The sequence below is a fragment of the Aythya fuligula genome, chromosome 13 (genome assembly GCF_009819795.1).
Source record: "Aythya fuligula isolate bAytFul2 chromosome 13, bAytFul2.pri, whole genome shotgun sequence".
Taxonomy (NCBI): Eukaryota; Metazoa; Chordata; class Aves; order Anseriformes; family Anatidae; genus Aythya; species Aythya fuligula.
In genome coordinates, this window is record NC_045571.1 from 14009545 (window position 1) to 14025524 (window position 15980).

A 15980-nucleotide genomic window follows, 5' to 3' on the forward strand; every position below is an offset into this window, starting at 1 on the left:
CCTTCCCATGAAAGGAAAATGGCGTTTTGGGTTTTGAATTTTTCTAATTTTAATCATCTAAAATGTAATTCCCACAGGGAAATTGAACTCGCATGCTGGTGTTGGATTTTGGAGGGTGTGCAGGACTCTCTGTGCAAATCCATTTTGTATGATGGGGTGATAAGTGTTCTCCACCCTGAAACACCTCTCCAGCTCAGTGCAGACGTGTTCCTCAGCCCCTCAGTAAGGAGACCCTGGTCCTTGTATCCCTCCCTTGAACACCACACTGGAACCCTTTCCTCTGTCAGTACGAAAGCAGGGAACCGTCTGTGAAGATACAGAAAACCTTTTTGTACCTCCCATCAAACCTCTGCTTTCAAAGCCCGAGTGACTGAATACATTGGCATATAGCAGCCCGTAGAGAACAGCCAAATACTGGGGACGGTAAAAAGAGAAGATGATTTGCTTTGCTTCAGCAGCCTGCTCCTGCACCGAGTGCGACAGGAAAAGTCATCAGCTGCAATTGTCAGCGTTTGGTTCCCAATTATGGGATCCTACTCCACAGAGCCCTGAGGAGGAACATCAATACAATTGACTGAGCATCTGGCAACGTTGTTTGTTTTGACATTCAGTAAAGATACTACACAGATGGATCTGCTTTTCTGCTCGGCTCTAAAACATGCTACTTGAAATCTGACATTTGCATTTTGAGAGGTACATGCTAATTTACGTCGAGGCTCCTTTACAATGACCTACTTTGAGGTCCCTTAATGCTGTCAAAAATGAACAGAGGTTCCTTAGAGCAAAGAGATAATCTTGTTCTGCAAAGCGCATATAGCAACTCTGAAGCACCACATTTAAACCTGGAGTTGGTAGAAACATGAAGTATTGATCCTAGCGTTCAGTAGCAGGCACACAAGGCTGACAGCACAATTTGACAAGCCTCCAGAAATCATCATAAACAATGAATTCCCAAAAAACCCACCCCAGCATGCATATGAAATAGCATTTGAAAATACAACAGAAAAAAAACAAAACTTCTTCTTACCTTCGGTAGCTTTATTTACAGCTGTTAATGTACTCAGGACCTTGGAGAACTGTTCTCCGGTGTACAAATCATGTGGATCAAATAGCTGCAAAAAAAGAACTTTGTCAGTTTAGCACAAAACATCTCACTCTCGCGTCTGAGCAGCCCATGTTGCTGCACGGCACCAGAGATGATGAAGTAGCCCAAATGTCTCTGTAGGGCTAGGGGCTTTACTTGGGCTGATAGTCCAATTTCCTTCGGGGCTAGGGCATTGCTGGGGTGCCGGTGGCATGGGGGGCGGGAAGGGCAGGGGCACCCATCGGCATATGGAGTGCAGTGCTGCAGACACAGAGGGAAGCAAGTGGTGCCGCCTGCAGAGAAGGGACTCCTTTGAAAATCGCTGAGAAGGTTACTGCTTGCCTTGAGGGAAGGAAAGATTTTGTTGCTATTTTTGTTATCTAAAGCTAAAGAGATTGAGGCTGTACATACACACACACACACACTTTCCACAGCAGAAGAAACAAACACAGAATTTTCTGCTGTTGCAATATGGCACGTATAATACATTTACAATTTTTCACAGGAAGCAAGAAAAGGTTATTTTATGTGCAAAAATCCCACTCTAAAGAATTTTGTGCTGCTGAGTCTCAATGGCAAGGCAGAAATACACGGATAGCAACGGCTTATTTTCTGTGCCTGGTAAACCTGATCTTGTAAACCCAGCCCTCTACAAATCACCCCCACCACGAAGAGGGGCAACCTGAGTTTCCAAAGCACTGCAATCCCCACTAATACGGGAGAAAAGCCCTGGAGTTCAGACAGACTGTACAAACCCTTTCATTAATGAAGGGGAAATAAGCGATACAAAAAGCCCCTGGTCGTGGTACCACCAAGACACCACCTGCTAATCCATGAATACGTTGTCTTGCAGACAGAGGCTACAGATCTGCAAATCCAACAAGTACAAAAGGTGATTTTAAAGCTGTCCTGTCAGACACCATCTACGCACAAATACTTCCAATGTACTGAGGAGTTTAACTTGCTAAATAAGTACAAGAGCATTAATTATCTTTAGGGTAGTACTGCCCTCTAAAATGGCCCTCTCTTGCTTGCCACATACAGCTCCTTGGGTACGCTTGGCATATTTCAACGAGGAATGGGACTGGCCTTTTCTGCAGCCCTAGATGCTCGCGGCGTCTCTTTCCCCTACACATCTGTGCAGCAAAAGTCCAACACGGGCAGTACAAGGCCACTCTTTGTCGATTATATTTTTAAAACCTGACTCGGACACTCGATACCGAGAGAGAGGCTTTACCCGAGAGAAAGCAATTTAATCTGTGCTCAGAGGGGAAACACTGCTGCGGCTCACACCCGAACATTACAAGCATTAAAATCAGCAGCTCTGGGACATCCCCACCTACCTCGGGCTGATCTGGAGCTCATCTATTGCCCGCTCTCACTCGGTTTTGCTCCTGCAGACCACGCGGACCCTGTCCCCCGTGCCAAATGGAGCGAGAACTATTTTCCTGCCTCGCAGTGGCAACCGATGCTATCTGAGCATCGCCTCCAGCCCCGAGCAGCAACGTTAGAGCCTCCGTGGAAAGGGAGACGGTAACGGAGAGCCCCAGCGCACGCTGACCCCGTTGGCAGCCACTAACGGATGCAACGTTACAGCAACACGTCCTCACCCGCCTGCCAAGCAGCAGCGGAAAGTAAACAGCGAGGCTGCAGTGTTTGCGTGCATCCCTCTGGTGTGTCATTTTCTCAGTCAGGCCTTTTTTTCTTCCACTTCAGTAAGTCCAGAAAAACAAGTCCTGCCTTGAATGAATGCTGGCTTTTTCTTAAAGGACCAAGGTGGAGAAATACTTCCCCAGCCCTTTAATGCACGGAATAATGCTGCAAGCTCAGAGTCATCAGACCGACAAAAGTCCAGAGGAAAATGGTGGTGATGGATACGCAAATGAATCCTAGCATGAAAGCAAGCAAACTTTTAGGACTTTTCTGGATGGAGAATTTGTCTGGAACAGCTATTGTGAAACAATGGGAAAAACTCTTCCAGTTGAGCCAGCATAATTTAAATTCACTCTTCTACTTGTACCAGAATAAACTGATCTTATAGAAAAGTCCTCGTTTATGAGCTAAAAGTTGCTTATTCCAGTGCAATCCATCCATAATGCCATTCCTAATTACAAGACAAGCTGCAAGGCTGGACGAAAAACAGAGAGGGAGGGAGAGACCTTCTGCTATTAGCTCATGGAAGAGCTGGGGGACGGAAGCAAAACCCCACTTAAATCAAATCTCCAGCTGCCTTTAGGGAATCTGGGTTAAAACGCTTCTCCTACTTCCAGCATCTCGGGCAGCGAATCGCTCCGGCTGCTCCGCAAGCTCCACACCGCGGACAGACAGACAGACAGACAGACAGACGGACAGACAGACGGACAGACCGCACTGCTGCTGCCAGCCCTCGCTGGCGAGGAGGGGACAGCCACCGGAGGAACCCTTCCCGCGGACACCTCCCCGACCCTCCAAAAAAAAAAAAAAAAAAAAAAAAAAAAAACCCAAATCCCTACATAAACCCAACTCGGCAAGCCACCCGGCACCCGAAACCCCGGGAGGTGCAGCAAAAAAGTTGGGGCTGCGTTTCGAGCCCGAGCTGAGGAGCCGCGGGGAGACACCGAGGGGACACGGAGGGGACTCACGGCGGGCGGGGGGCGGGCGGGCAGCCCCGGGGCATGGCGGCGGCGGCGGCGGGCGGTGCTGCGGGCCGGGGCCGGCCGCTGCGGCTCTGACCCGGAGCCGGATCGCGGCGAGGAGAAGGGGAAGGAAGGGGAAGGGGAAAGGGAAGGGGAAGGCGGCGCCGCCGCCCCGCTCCGCCCCGCCGCGGCTCCCTGCGGGAGGCAGCGGGAGGGAGAAGGTGGTGGTGGTGGGGAAGGGGAAAGGAGGAAAGGGGGGGAAGGGGAGGCGAGGGAAAAGAAAGGAGGAAAATAAAAAATTTTAAAAAAAGAAAAAAAAAAAAGAAAAAAATATAGAGAAAAAAGCGACAGGAAAAACGAAGGGGAAAGGAAACGAAGGGGAAAGGATAGAAGGGAAAACGCAAGCCGTGGTAAATGGTATTTGGGTATTTGCAGCGCTCTTGCAACGCGGAGACACACTGCAGCAGGGCTGTGCTCGAGCCGCAGCTCGGCGGAGGCAGTGACATCCTCCCAAACGCCGTGTCCTCGCACAGCCTGCGCTGCGTGTGCCCATCTGCTCGGGAACGCGCTCCTGCGGGGAGCCTGAAATTCCCCCGACACCTCCGCACAGCAGCGGGCTGCAGCAGGGAAAGGAGATGAAGGCACTGGCAGCCCCTGCGGAGCCCAGCCAGGCCCCTACCCCATGGGGGATGCAGGGGTTTCACACACACCCCCTACACCTCTGGGCTGGAGGTCTCCAGGTGCTGGGGCACTGTCTTGGCCATATCCATTCCCCAGTGCTTGCACTGGTCGGTGCTGGGCAGGGGCTCTCGCTTTTGACATCGCCCAGCTAGGAAAGCAGGAGCAAAGACAAAGCAGAGCAGGTTTAGGAAGCACACGGATGGGGAGCCAAGAGGTGATGATTTTTCAGCTGCCTTCCCAATGTCAAAGCCTACAAAGACTTTGATGAAACTTGCAAGCACCTCCAACTTCAGAAAGAGCTTCATTTCCACCCACAATGCCAATGACACGCTGCACGCTTCACGGTCATTCTGGACAGTCTGATTTAATCCAGATATTGATTTATCTTCAGAAACCAGTCTTAGTTGACAAATTCCATCCCCTTGCCAGAAGTTTTGTGGTCATACTAGCAATAAAATGCTGCTGCTGAATGGGAGTTATGATCTCGTGCTTCTTCAGCAGTAAGTGAAGCTGTTTAGTTGTTATATTTGCAGAGGTATCAACAGCAAAAGCAACTCATTGTTCCCATTTTTTGACTTTAGAACAAGCTAGGGCTTTTTATCTGCTTCATCATTTTTCTCTTTCCTTGTGATCCTTCTCTTTGATCCCTCTGACACTAGACTCTCTTTGGCCCTTGGGACAGACCCCGTTGCCTTCCAGTCTCCCCCTTGACCCACCAGCATCCAGCTGCCACTTCCTTAGCAGTACCCTCACTGGACCAGGTCTTGGGTCATTTACACAGCTCGGAGCTGAAGCCAGTGTAAACAAAATGCAGTGAGGTTATCTGCACTGCTCCTCAGTCCACCACAGAATCCCCTAAGGACAGTTAAGCTCCAAGTAAGCACCCACATCCTCTGTCGCAGCAGAGCTGGGCTGATAGGCATTCCTGATAGGCAAATTCTGGCATTGAAGAGCAGCAGGAAATTTTTAGATGCAGTCTCATTGTTTCACCTTATTACAGCACTTGTCTGATTAGAAGTAGGTGTTGACTCCTCTGCTTGCCTCCTTTGTTTTAGGACTAACACGTCTGAAGCAGCAAATCTTTGCAGGCTTCAGTCCTGGGCTGAAGCAAAGGAAGAGGTCGGGTACTTACACGCTGCAACGGGATGCACTATTCCAGCTCACCCTACCAGCCTGTGGAGCTGCTGCAACTTTACAGAGCCACTCGAAGCAGAAAGGTCACAGTGTCCTTTTCCCTCCCTTCCACTGGGTCCAAGCCTATGTCTGGCTGTTTGGTGCTGTTTGCCTTGCTCTATCTGTCTCCCATTTCCTGAGACTGAGTTACCAGGACAACAAAGAAGGGTGGGAGGAAAGTGCACGTATGTAGCTCTGCGGGAGTAACCTCTCCGCATGCCCCCACCACAAGAGAGAGCCAAGCAGCATCTACTCAGTGGAAGGTGGGACTTGAGTTTCAACCATATTCTGTCGGAAAACCTACCTTCTGCACTAACCCATGCCTTCCTAGCACACTAGCAACGCATCGTGAGGGATGTATGCAGCTCCAAGTGGCAGCTATACAAAGGCGTGTGGTGACTGAAACAAATTTAAGGCATAGTATAAAGGTAGGGATTGCTGTAGTAAAGCATGACAAAGCCATGGGGTGCTAGGAGGGGATGCTGATGTCATGAATGCTTGAGATTCCCCTGGACTAGCCTTTCATACAGGTCCTTATCCAGAGGAAGTTCTGGGCTCTGCATGTCCTCAAACATCCTCTTTTGCTCACATCTGCAACAGGAACAGAATCTCTGACCTTAATGTGCACTTGTCAGTCTCAAGACAGAAGTAGCTCAGCCCTAATGCCAGGCTACTGCTTCCTAAGAGAACTAAGTGTTCTGCGGCACTTGGAGAAGGACTGAATTTGAACTTTAGTGTTTGTTTGTTTGTTTGTTTGTTTGTCAAATCTGAAGTTTGTGTAAGCAGCAGCATGGCAGTCATGGAACTCAAACCTATTATTAAACTAAAAGCTTTCCTGATATTACCCTTTCCTCTAGCCCAGTTACTGGAGCAGAACAGATTTTCTGTCCTGTGTTCATTTTCCTCAGACCTAACACCAGATCACTACAACTTCATTGCTGATAGATCCTGGAACAAGAAGGCTCCCTGCCTGTTCTGATGCTCCCGGCATGCTTTCAGAGTAATGAGCTGGGCAGAAAATCCCTCTGAAAGGCAGCAGCCCTTCCCAAGGCAAACTAAGTATCAGACATGACGGAGAGCCACCTATAGGCATGCTTTTAGAGTGCCATTGCCAAGAGGGTCCAAACAGTACAGTTTGGGAGGAACAAATGGCAGAAGGTTTTCAAGTTCCCTGTGGCTTTCCCTTTAGAGCACTCAGAAAAAAACAGGTAGTGTGGGGAGAGAAGAGCTGGAGAGAAACATAACACATGTACCATGAATTGTCCACCATGTCAGCTGTCCTGCCTTGAGCACCCCTCTTCACTTGGCATTCTAATATGGCTATTATTTTTTTTGAAAACAAATAATTTAAAAAAAACATTTTAGCTGGAGAGATCTGAGCATGAGCTTTTATTCAGTTTTTGAGGTCTCCTTTCAGCCAAGACAAGGCTGCCAAGACAAGGCTGCCGAGGTCTCCTTTCAGCCAAGACAGCCACATGAGTATTACCAAAGCTACTGAAGGCTGAGAATATTTTAAAGATTAAGGGGGTTATAAATAAGAAACAGAAAAAGCAAACAAACAAAGTTAGAACAATTTTCTTAAGTTAAAATAACGAAGAAAAGGAATGGGGAAGATCAAAGCATCACCTGGAGCGAGATGTGTTGCTAGTCCATAATATCTGAAAATCATGAAATGACTGCAGTATTGCAGAAGTGGTTTAAATACTATGAGATGTTAAATAAAGCACAACAGTTGACGACTACTCCTGTCTTATCTTTTAGATGTTTAATATTTCTATTTTGTGATATTTTCCATCACAACCATTATGATAAGTTTTTAAACAGAAAAATAATCTCTGAAAATTTGAGAAAATCACATGGTCAAGTACTAGAAGACTGTCAACATTGATTTCTGATGTGACAGGCCTTTGGTGATTCTATATATATCTGCTCTTAAACTATGCTGCTGCAAAAGGCTTTAGAAATGGATTACTGGGAAACAACAGGCTAATGAAACAGTTCTGGAATAAGCAAATTTTCATGCTGGTTAGCTGAAAAGGTCTGAAGAGAAGAAAGGATCTTTGCTTGCTTAGACCTTCAAAGGAGACGTGCAGGAACAGGGTTACCATGAATTGGACTTTCTCCTCACTGTGGTGCGTGAATGTTTTGCATAATGCTCAAGGATGCTGTTCCTTGCTTCTGGCAGATTTTGTCTTTTTCACAATGTTGGTATTTTAAACAAGACATTGACAGCTCTTAATTACAGGCTTCTTTTCTACTTTAGGAATGCCAGTGTGATACAAAAGTCTTTAAAATACATTTTAAATCCATATGCATTTAGTAAAAAATGTAATGGCACATTAGCTTAAGTCTTAAGTAATTCATTTAGATTCTGATCTTGCAAATATGAATTATGCTTAGGCATAAGAATCTGCATGTATATAGGATCAGGAATAGCCACTGATAGACTCTTTGTCTTCGTTAGGATTGTTTATATGCATAAGGATCGATTTAATATTATGGCTTTGGCAGAATCTCATGCAACATTTGCAAAGGGATGAAAAACACTGCAGGATTAAGAGTATTTCATCTTTATCGTAAAACAAGGCTAAAAACTGCAAGCCCTTACCTCCAATAAACAAAACAAAACAAAACAAAACATGCACAGGTTCACCCTGCTTAGCTCTGTTTAGACAGAAGTCCTGTTATCGACACATGTATTTCTACCTGACCATTTAGATTCTTCCCAAAGATGTGGAGGAACCTGTTAAGCTCACAATCAATACACTTCAAGTTCTCCAGCAAGAATATCAAATTACGGATCCTCCTATTTATGCTATTAATACAAAAGACTAGGAATGACTACCAGTTTTGTCCGTCTAGCATTTGGCTTCCATTCAGGTTTATTAAACAAGCACAATATTACAACAAAATAATGTAAAGGATATAAGCTGACTTACCTCCACTTTAAGAAGTGCACAGCCTTTCAAGAACTCTTGGATATTACTGATGCAATCAGCTTCATTTTTAGGCTCCAGACAATACTAAAGAAACAAAATCCACTGAGATCATTGCATTACCTTCCGCATAGCCTCTAGTCAGAAGGCCTGCATGAATATTGACACGTGTGTTTTATACTGAATTAGGGAAGCTTCTTAAGGGGGCGGATGGGGGTGGCAGGCAAGCTGTCGAACCAGGAAGAAAGAGCCACTGGAGGAAGTGATGCATAAATTGAAATGGTCGGCATCTTGTTTTGAATGTCAGCATATGACAATGCCCGAAATGACAGGGGGAAATTGATGACTTTTAAGAACACACAGTCCCAAACCATCAGATAAGCAAAAGGAGCTAGCAAGTTTGTTTGTTTGTTTTTTAATAATAAATGCTCCTGTTTTATAGTGCAGATTTTTTTTTTTTTTTTTTTTTTAATTTAACAGCTTCTCTTCTGTGTTGCCATTTCCTATCTCTCACTGGAGTCCTTCCTTTTTTTTTTCTCCTGCAGTTACATAGCACTTTTGGACTGTCTGAATATATTGAATATATGCCTTGTAAAACTGTAATATGAGGTACTCACATGATTTAAATGACTTCAGTACCAATGGATTTGCTGGACTTGGAACAGCTCAAAATTGCATAGATGTAATGTTAATTTATTCCTAATCTTGTTCTCTAGTGTACTTCCTTATTAGCAAAGTGTTTTACAGTAACAGTTCTGAAAGAGTGCATTTACACTGTTGTAATTCATGGTATTTAAATAAATGTAGACAAACTGCATATCCTATTCAACCCCACGATTTTCATCTCTGGTAGGCCCAGTGTTTCCTGTCACTGAATGAACATGCGCTAACTCAGCCAACTGCAACCGTCTGGGGTTGTTTTTCTGGATGTCAAGAGACAAAACCAAAGAAGTAAGGCTAAATCATACTCTGCTCTCAGGTGTAACTAGCAACTTGAACGTTAATCATTCATCTAATTGATGAAGAAAAGAAAATGTTCTCTCAAAATGACCGTGCAGTTATTTCAGACTAGCAAAATACATCTTACGAGAATTACCTTTTCTGCAGATCCCGGAAGAAGTCGATTGATGAGTCTACAGAGCACAGTTCCATCTTTCAGAGAAGTTTTCAGGAACTCCTCTGGATCATCTACTATTTTCTTAGGGGAATTCAGAACTCCTAGTGAAATAAGCCACGTTACAATTTGCTCTTCTGGATTCATTGCCGAGACTTCTGCCACCAGCGCAGTTCTGCGCAGAGGCTTGCTCTAACCCACATCCGCGATTACATCTTCCTGCCTCTTTTGCTGGTTGCAGAGCTCAAATGTGAAACTATTTTTCTCCCTCCTTTTTGCTCAGCACCAATGCTCACCAAAGCTAAACTATCAGAAGTAATGTTACTTTAAGGTAAGAAACAACTTTTTTTACAAAATGCTTTCTAGCATGCTCTGTTAAAGAGACAGCGAAAGCAGATCTTCAGCTATTGTAAATAGAAGTATTTAATGTGGATATGTTTATTCCACAAAACCTCTTACCTACTGACTTTCTCCTTTTGCCAGACACTATCATCTTGTAATCCTGGTCTTAACTTGTGGCTATTGCCCAAAGAACTAAATGTCTTTAATACACTGAGATATTTACAGAGGTAAAATTGAAATTCCCACTAAAGATGACTGGGGGTGAATGTCACACTAACTTTAAATAACATTTCTTAACTTTTTCTGTAGTAAGCCTTGTTAGTAAAATTGCCATTTTAGTTGCCTATTTTCAAGACATTTTTAAAAAATAAATTCTGATTATCCACTTAATGTACAAAAAAAAAATGTATTTTTTAACTGTTTTATGTAAGAAACACATATAATCCAAAATGGTTCTTTGGATGAAATGTAATCTCTCAGAACAAATATCGTAGGTAACTCTGAAAGTTCACAACTAAGTCACCCAACGTTGCGAATGAAAATTTCCAACAATTTTACTTGTCCTATTAAAACGGCACCTCCTACCAGCTCTTCAAGATCTACTGTCTAAAGAACAAGTGTTTTCAGTTTTTCACCCTGAACTGGGAGATATTAACCATCAGTATCGGCCACATTAACTTAGAAGAGCCCAGTCATTTGCAGTCTCCATTTGCAACTGCTTTCACCAGCTCAAACAGAAAATAAAGCAATTTTCCCATCAGTTTATGATGCCTACCTAGAATATTATGGATTAAAGTAATAAAACAGGAAATTATCCCAGAGACAACTTCTCAATGACAATATTCCAAGCCAGTTCCTAACCTTGTTATTGCTTTCAAGACACCAGCTCTGCTAAACTGCTTACACAGTAATTTGAAGTGTAGAGAGAAATAGAACAGTAACATGAAAGCTACATACAATGAAAATGCATGGCTTTGTCTCATCATTTTCCAGGTCTTATGCTTGGTACTTGGACCTACCTAATTATCACTTTTAATAGCCACCAATAAGAAATCAACATTGCCTTTTTAGGATTATACAGACTTTTGACCTCTAACAGGATGTGGAGATGAGTTCTACACCGTGTGAAAATATAGCACATAGCAGCAGCCAGCGTGAACAGTAAAGCAGGCTGAAGCTAAATCACAAAACCCTGCCATCTGGGAATGTGCATCTATAGCTATCCATATGTGTGCAAAATGCTTCAAATTAATTACAAGACCTTTGGCGTGTTTTTGTTGTTGCTGTAGTTTGGTTCGTTTAGTTTACAGTTCTGAGCACTACTCTGTAGAACTGAATACAGGCAATCTCCATGTTCATAGCTTGCTTCTTCTTTTACCATACCTACAGTAGGTAAGACAACTGGTAATATTCATTCATCTACTGGGGTCAACATGTGTATAGGAACACTGTATATATATGGAAGACATCCACTTCAGCCATCTAATCAGAACATAGCAAGTTTCTGATATATAAGGCAAGAGATCATGTGTGTTGCTATTTCAGTAGATGGAGAATTACACACTCATCCACAGTTCATGTCACAAACCTGAACACAGAATATGTCACTCACTCTCTCCTACAAACTTTCCCCCCCCCCCCCCCCCCCCCAGATAGGCAGTTTTAGAGGTTTATGCCTGTTTTCATGTGTTGCAGCCAGACATGTATTGTGCTGATGGTTTAAACTACAATTAAATGAAAATACTTCCTGTATCTTGAATACTTAACAAGAGCTTGAAAGGGTGACCTCTTACATATTCAGAACCCCCCCCAGATTTAAAACATTTCAGGTAAGCCACTTAAAAGCCAACTTTTCAGAAAAGCATCAGCACCCAATTAGTAATCTTCCAGTTTGTTCACCTACCCTCACAGTAGAATTAGGTCTGTTGTGGAACCCAGAATATGAAAGTATACCACCTACCAAGCAAGGAACAATTTCTTGTCTGGTCTTTGGAAAAAGCTTCAACATTGCTTGTTAGTTAAGAGGAATGAAACAAATGAATTGTCTACCATCTCTTGCAGAGTCAACCTCCACCCCCAAGTTACCAACAAGCTTTTATTTGCAGCCTGATTTACACCAATAATGACCATATTACAGTATTAGTTTTTTTTTTGTTGTTGTTGTTTTTTTTTTTTTTAAAAGGAAGGAGGAGGTCTAGATCAAATTAACAAACAGCATATAAAATCAGTAACAGGAGCAAGTTACAACAAGTAACAAGAATCAAGAAACCATTCTAGAGTGTTTGTACGCAAGTCACTTTTATGTAACTTTTTTTTCGGCACAGATGAAAACACCCAACAATGCTTTACATTTAAACCATTCATTTTCAATGTTGAAGTCTGAAACACAGCACACGAGCTAATGAGAATACACCAATGACGTGAATTATGTAACATTTCCAGTACATATGAATCTTTTTTCATGCAGCTCATACACTGGCATTAGCTTTCAGTTAGAATCTAGTTTAGCCTGAACAGCAGTACTGAGACTGTAAGCTACTGCTGAAAAAGAAGTCTTACTATTACAGAGGATGACTATTTCTTTTCAAAGTAAGGTATGGTCTCTGAGACCACAGACCACTTCTTAACAGTATACCACCACTACAAAGTACTTGTTGGTAAACATTTCTACTATGCAAGCGTAGCTGAGTAACGTGATTTTCTTAAGAACAAATACATAATGCTTTTATTTAACTACGTATTTATTAGCCCAGGAAAATATTGCTATTATACCTATTTGCTATACACAGGCAGACTTACTGCTAGAGTCTGCAGTCTGTAACTGAAGTTTAGTGATACTCTTATACCAAAAAAAATAAGTTATAAATGCCTAGGAAAGGGCATAAATGCTTTTTCTGCCTTAGCTTCTTATTAGTAACAGAACTGTTTAAATGAGAAAAGTTTGTCTACTGTTGAAATACTATAAACTGTATTAGCCATCACTAAGTACTTCTGTCAATGTGAAATTAGTTTGACATTCCAATGCCTGAGGATTACTCTCACATACATTGGCACATCAACATATATTTAGGACAAAAATGCATCAAAACCAAGAAAATATTCTGAAGAAAACATCGTTTCTATGGAATTCTACACCTGTTAAAAGATGTGCTGCTGGGTGGAGTTCTGTAAGAACCTAGTATACGTAAAAACAGATCATTCTCGAGATTTATCACTACATCATCTCAGTACATCAACACTTTCTTACTCTACTCCAGAAGGCTTGGATAATTATAAAACTGTTAATGTAAGAATACTGTAAAACTTCTGATGGTTTCTTTGTGAGGTAGAATTTGCAGCAATTTAGTCCTTTGCAATTTAGGTGACTAAAACCTACTTTCATATAACTGGCTATTTTTCATCAGAGAGGGAAAACACTGCATGTGAATACCCTGGATTATTTTTCTGCTGCACAATCTAGTGATGCATGAATATTGACACTCTTGGAAGATGTTCACTGCAAGACACAATAACTGATTTCCACCTATCTGAACATATTTTGTATCCAAGAGATTAGTAGCACTAGGCAATTCCCTGAATGGTAACACAACCCTCTAAAACAAATACTGCGTAACACCATGCTCAAAAGACAAGTTCTATCAGCTGCTTTATGTTATCCTTCAATTTTCCAAGCATATCCACTGCTGCACTGCCATCTTCTACTCTGAAAAAAAGGAAATTCAAGTTAATATACTCTCAGAAACTAAAAAACATTAAAAAAGCCAAACTAAGTTGTTTTTGCATATTCAACAAATACATTTGGATTATTTCCAAACTGTCCCAGGATCATAAAATACATCAGAAGCTAACCATAGTAATTAAAATGATCTGAAAACAATTGTTAATGATATGGAACAACAGTGTCTCTAGACTGAGTACCAAGTAATGCCCTCCTCTCCAATCCTGTCTACCTGAAAAACCCACTGTTTTTTGACCACTCAACAATCTTTTAAGTAACCGGTACACACAAAGGTACCGATTATAAATAATGTGCTACAAATTCAATAAAACGTAGGATAAAAAAGCAATCAGCTTTCTGAACTAGTACAATTAGGTTTTTTTTTAGAAAGTTACTATTACCTTTCCTGCCAGGCAGTCACTTCAGTTCTATTTAACGCTCCCTAAACTAAGATTATCATAATTCCTGTTAAAAACTTGGAAATGTTTATAAGCTGCAGAGTAGGCTGAGAAAGCGTGTTATTATTTTACTATGTTTATTAATTACAGTATGGCCCACACTAAGCACTAGCAAGTGAAAAAACACATCAAATAAAGTAAGTAGCCCTTAATTTTTAGAGAGCTTTTTTCATTTGCCTAGAGAAAATCAGGGGGGAAATTTTCTACTTCCCAACTAATACAAAGAATTTAAGCTAACATGGCATATATGTATTACAAAGTTGAAAACATTCTGACACAATCTATATGATGATTTGGCAAAACCTTTTAAAATCACTTAGGATGCTGCATATTAAAGACTGTCTGTTATCTCTGTTAGAGAATTCATGACCTGGACCAGCCTCAAACTTTAAGTTTGATAATTGACTCCTAATTTTTTGTAGGTGGGGAAGGGTGGGAAAAGAACTTAATTTAAGAAGTATTTCCCTAATCCACGTTGGTACCCTATTACTGATACCAGTAATTCAGTGAAAGAAAGGGTTGTTTTTCTTCATCCTTAAAAAGACAGTGGTAATTCAAGCTTTGTCCCCTTTCCAACAGGATATGTGATTTTAATATTTTAACAGTCACACTCAAGAGTGCCACAAAGACAAAGAAAGTAGCATTTTTTGTTCATTGAGATTTTATCAGTAACAGCAAAATATTAAGTTGGCCAGGTTAACAGCTTTTATTTAACTATGTGCATTTTCCAACTCTGAATAGAAAATATACTTGGATGCTTCTGTTTTTATCTGAAATAAAATCCAGTACTCTGAAATGAAAGAAGAATTTGTCAGGAGCATCATGTACAAAATATTACTGTAATGTTCTGACAAAAACATTCTCTATAGAATCTTAGAAAAAAACTGTAAGCAGACTGAGATTATAATACCACACAGTATGCAACAAAACCTATCAATTCAAGATGGATCTTTCCTAAAATCAATGATAATACATTAAATGAACAACACTATCTAGTACAGCTTTTTCTTCTCACCATTTCAAAGCTGGTTCTCAAAAGCAGTACTTGAAAGTAGCATCAAAATATGTTCTTATATTTATAGCATACTTTGAATACTAATAAAAAAATCATTCTTGCATAACTTCCCTAAGTATACACACTTCTTACATCAGTACTGCCCTTGAAAAAAGGACTTGCACATATCCTTCACTCCATGCTAGTTTTTAACAGGCATTACACACTTTTTTTAAAAAATAATGTTTCGTGGACAAGTTCGCCAGGGCACTATATTAGTGGGGCACCCACTACTGCTTTCTTTTTTCCTGCTAAGTATCAGAGAAACAGAACAGTGACACTTTCACGAGGTCTAAACAGTTATTCCAACACTGACTTGTCCCTCCAGTCACAGAGAAAATTAACTTTAAATGTAGTAGGCTTTGAAATCATGAAGAACAGCTGACCTAAGAAGTTTAATGCAATCTTTGACATGAGTGTAAACCTGGAATTTAATCCAAGGACACTTGCAGATTAACTCATTGTCGAAGACTACACTTACTGTAACTATTAAATTCTACATTCTCCATATTTAACAAGACCGATTAAAAGTCTGTACCAACATCTAGTATTTGGAGTTTTTAGTCTTATTTAGTGAAGATTGCTAGATTAAGCAAACTCTGCATCTTTATTTATGATGGACTTATATTTTATTATATGCTGTTCTTAAAACTGCTGGTAAGATTGTCATTCTTAACTCGGCAATTAAAAAGCCCAGCAAGACCACCTCCTCTGAAATATGCTATCAGCAGATCATAAAGGATCGGTTAGCCACCAAGAGCATACAACCAAATCTATAAATACAGAATCACAAGAAATCTTCCAT

At 41.5% G+C, this 15980-nt stretch overlaps 1 protein-coding gene across 1 annotated transcript in view; it reads right to left on the reverse strand.

Moving 5' to 3' along the window:
- Nucleotides 1–8545, reverse strand: part of ARHGEF6 (Rac/Cdc42 guanine nucleotide exchange factor 6) — a 36941-nt gene extending 28396 nt beyond the window's left edge. Inside the window, exons 1-2 of the mRNA XM_032196164.1 lie at nt 8493–8545; nt 1028–1112 (exon numbers count right to left, since the gene is read on the reverse strand). The gene's annotated coding sequence lies outside the window, so the exon portion shown is untranslated. The remainder of the gene's footprint in view (nt 1–1027; nt 1113–8492) is intronic.
- Nucleotides 8546–15980: the final 7435 nt, after the last annotated feature.